The sequence below is a fragment of the Physeter macrocephalus genome, chromosome 10 (genome assembly GCF_002837175.3).
Source record: "Physeter macrocephalus isolate SW-GA chromosome 10, ASM283717v5, whole genome shotgun sequence".
NCBI classification, from domain to species: domain Eukaryota; kingdom Metazoa; phylum Chordata; class Mammalia; order Artiodactyla; family Physeteridae; genus Physeter; species Physeter macrocephalus.
In genome coordinates this window covers 54,355,778-54,360,390 of record NC_041223.1, presented here as the reverse complement: position 1 = coordinate 54,360,390, position 4,613 = coordinate 54,355,778, and positions in this window count along the sequence as shown.

The following is a 4,613-nucleotide window of genomic DNA, read 5'->3' as shown; positions in this document are numbered from 1 at the left end:
GCTAAAGTTGAACAAGGCAACATTGTCTCCTTGTTTTGGCCCTGACACTGTAAACAAGCAACTTTTCGCAGTCTGTTTAGTTCCATGTTATGTGCCTCTTGTACTTTTTGTTAGTGATTTCACTGTCTAAAAAGGCCCCAGGCACAGTGCTGAAGAGCTGCCTAGTGTTCCTAAGTGCAAGAAGGCTGTGATGTTCCTTACAGAGAAAATACGTGTGTTAGAGAAGCTTCATTCAGGCATGAGTTACAGTGCTGGAGTGCTGGCTGTGAGTTCAATGTTAATGAATCAATTTCTATTAAATCAGGTGTCTTTAAACAGAACCACACCTAACACAAAGTTCTGTATTGATCAGTTGATGAAAATGTTGTGACCAGAGGCTGGCAGGACCCTAACTCTGTATCTTCCTTAGGGGCAATGGGTCCATACTCATGAATTCAGTATTCCTAGCAGTCATAGAACATAACCACCACAAGTAACGAGAATTGACTCTGTAAACTTTCGTGTGCATTGGCATTTTTTTGAGAGGGAGAGGACTGTGACTTTTATCTAATCCCCAAGGGGGCATGAAAAAAGGTTTAGTCATTGCATCAGACCCTCTATTAGAAGAGGAATAATGCTGGTCCTCTTGAAAAACCACGGGAGTGTTTTCAGATGACCAGATGGATCAGCCCCCAGAGGGTCCCGGCTGACATCTTGGGCCATGCTTGTCCCAAGGGAATGAAAAGCCAGGGTGCTCTAGGCCAAGCAAAATCAGTCATGTTTCATAGACTTGCAATGTAGAGGCACTCCGAACCAGCTTGGAGGAATGGTGTGTTTTAGAACCCTAAAGAAACAGTGCTCTCATTCGCTCCTGTCATCTACAGGAGGTGTCCTTTTAGTAAAGACAAACCAATATGTAAAATGTAAGAACATAATAACAGCTGCTGTTCATTGAATGCTTATTAGGAACTAGTATTATTGCAGGTAACTTTTTTTTTTTTTTAACTAGGCACTCCGAACCAGCTTGGAGGAATGGTGTGTTTTAGAACCCTAAAGAAACAGTGCTCTCATTCGCTCCTGTCATCTACAGGAGGTGTCCTTTTAGTAAAGACAAACCAATATGTAAAATGTAAGAACATAATAACAGCTGCTGTTCATTGAATGCTTATTAGGAACTAGTATTATTGCAGGTAACTTTTTTTTTTTTTAACTTCAATCATTCTTTGGCAAAGACTAGTCCTTTGTTTTATTAATTAATTTATTTATTTTTGGCTGTGCTGGGTCTTCGTTTCTGTGCGAGGGCTCTCTCTAGTTGCGGCGAGCGGGGGCCACTCTTCATCGCGGTGCGCGGGCCTCTCACTGTCGCGGCTTCTCTTGTTGCAGAGCACAGGCTCCAGACGCGCAGGCTCAGTAGCTGTGGCTCAGGGGCCCAGTTGCTCCGCGGCATGTGGGATCCTGCCAGACCGGGGCTCGAACCCGTGTCCCCTGCATTGGCGGGCAGATTCTCAACTACTGCGCCACCAGGGAAGCCCTGCAGGTAACTCTTCCAACCATCCCAGGAGGGAGGGCATGACTAGCCCCAATTAACAGATGAGGAAAATGAGGCTCAAAGAGATCAAGCCACTTACCGAGGTGATCCAGCTATGGCAGGAGGTGGGGCTGGGATTGGAGCTCAGCTCAGCAGAACTAAAAAGCCCACATTTCCAACCGCTGCTCAGGGGGGTCATGACTTGTTTGCCCTGATCCTCCCCGCCAAGTCCTGTAACCACAGGAGCCCCAGTGTGCTCGAGGTGTGATGTACTTTACTAACATCTGTTCTGATCACTTCTCAGAAGCCTATCGGCCACAGTGGAGAGAAGGGTGACGCTGCACTGCAGGGTGATGAATTGTAACTCTGGCTCTTCTCATACCATGTTGTGGTGGCAGATTCTAGGAGTTTCCAAAAATAGCACTGGGACTTCTGCTTTGCTAGAGAAGGGATTATTCTGACCTTTCGCCCAACAAGGCCCACCTCCTGAGGGTGACAATTGCACTGCTTCACATAACATTTGGTTTCCCTCACGTGTGGCCAGTCGGATTATACTTACAGGAAGTCAGAGAGAACCTCTAACCTCCTCCTGCTCTATTTTTTGCTTTTCATTCTCTTTCTCTTCTACTCCTCACCCCGCCTTTGGTTTCTTGAATCTCTGAGAATCTTCTTAACCCCCTCTCCCCCGCTCGCAGCCACAGTAAGTGTGCACTGGGGAACGTGTGTCCTGGGGAGGGAAAGGTGGCCAGGTGACATGGGCCTGGCTTCCACCCACTGAGCCACCCTCTCTGCCTCTCCCCCACTTCAGAGGTAGGATTGCCCCACCATCCAGTCTCAGCTTCTCGAGGGAGGCGCTACCTGAAGAAAGTCCTCCCACTCTATAAAAACCAGGTGATCACTCACCTTCCGAGCACAGGTGTTGTGAGGATTAATTACTGTCCGTCGGTGCTTTGAGATGCTCGGATGAAAGCCTTTCTGTAGGTAAGTCCTGTGGTCCCGTGTTTCTGAGCTTCCCTGCCCCGCACACTCCACCAACGTGACTCTTCAGCTGGGAGGAATGTTATCAGGTTGATGAGGTACATGTGAAATAGGACCAATATTCAGGGCAGAGGCCCAAATTCCTAGCACAGGTCATGCAGGGCTGCATCTTCTGGAAGGTGCTTGTTAAATATCGTTGGGGGGTGGGAGTCGGCCAGGTCCAGCCAAAGCCAAACACGACACAACAGCCTGCACACGACCTTTCAAACATGTGGTAGCATTTCAGAAATCCCTTTTTTCCAGCATCTATGCCTTGATGCTTGTAAAGTCCAACTGACTAAAGCAGTGTCCGTAAGTGGATTTTGATGGAAGTGGAAATGGCGTTGAGGGGTTCAAAGCACGGGCAACTAACGTCATTTTGCGCGAGCCTCTCTCCGAGCCGAGCCAGCCTGGCTTTCTGTGTACTGAGCATGGCGGCTCCACACAGACGCCCACCCAGATCCTGTTCTTCAGCAGCAAAGCTCCTCTGTGTGCGTCCTTCTTTCACCAAGAGCACCATCCCTGGGAAGAAATCCCCCATCAGGTGACTCAGCTGGCCTCTCGGCCTTCCTAACACCTCTTGGGCAATTCTTTCACCATAAGAGATCCCGAAATATTTTCTACTTCCACTGAAACCTCTAATTACAGAGACGTGGATGGGACTGTGGTCTCTAAATACCAAAGAGATGGAAGCCTGGGCCTTGGAGACTGGATGACACAGTTCAAATCCCTGTTCTACCACATACTAGCTGTGTGTCCTTGGGCAGGCCACTTAACCTCTCTGTGCCTTAGCTTCCTCATCTGTAAAAGTGAGCTCCTCAGCTGATGTGAGGGTTAAATGAGAGACTGTATGTAATCGAGCCCGACATGCCGTAAGTGCTCCATTCATGTTAGCTCTGCCGAAAAAGGAAGAGAGGGATGGCTGTGCTGAGTGATGATTCTAGATTTGAGAGGCTAATTTCCTTTTGTATCACTTGGCCATGTGAATTATGCTATAGCTCATGCCAGAAAACTCCAGGGTGGGGTGGGGGTGATTTTTCTGGGATGTGCTTGCCTTACTTTCCCCATGACCAGTGGGTCGGATGCCTCTTCTGGAGTCAGCCTCATCGCTAGCGTCTCTCCTCTGGATGCTGTCTCTCCTCCGCTCTCTCCAGATGCTCCTGAATTCTTTAGGATAAAGCATCTGCTCAAAAGTACATGAGGAGAATCGAATCTGCTGTCAGTGCCCACCTCACCCGCCGCTGTGAGCAGGGCTGTGGCCTCACTCACGGGGCTGCTCTGAACTGAGAGGGGGCAGGAGAGGGTGGAACCCGAGGCTTTGCTGGACTTTGCTCTGCTTTCTAGCTCCACTCCAGGCCAGGCCTGCATTCTCGATGCACATTTGACCTTCAATATATTCTGAAGATGGAATTTTTAAAAATGGAGCTATGTAATAAACTCACTATTTAATACAAGAAATCCCACAGCACCTCAGGCCACAGCGCTAGGCCATAGAGCTTGGTCAGGAGCGCGCACAGTGTGTGGTGTTAGTTGGATCTCAGAGTCACCGAAGGGCCCTTCAAATGGTTTCTGAGGCTGTCCTCACAGCAGCAGTGGCCCCATCAGGAGAGGCTGCACCCCCAGCTGTAGGATCAGGTCAACCATCCCTCCCACCCCGCCAGGCCACACAGCCCCACCTTTGAGAGTTTAGACCTAGAACCAAGTAGTAGGTCTGTTGAGATGCCTCCTTTGGGGAACTAAGCTGGGAGAAGACAGCCAGTGCAATGGTTTGAAAGTTTGTGTGCTCCCAAATTCACATGTTGAAATCCTAATGCCCAGGGCAATGTGTTAGGATTGGGAGGTGCTTCGCTCATGAGGGTGGAGCCCTCGTGAATGGGATTAGTGCTCTTTAAAAAGGGGCCTCCCGCAGTGGTTGGGAGTCCGCCTGCCAGTGCAGGGGACACAGGTTCGAGCCCTGGGCCGGGAAGATCCCACATGCCGCGGAGCAACTGAGTCCGTGCGCCACAACTACTGAGGCTGCGCTCTGGAGCTCACGAGCCACAACTACTGAGCCCACGTGCCACAACTACTGAAGCCCTCATGCCTACAG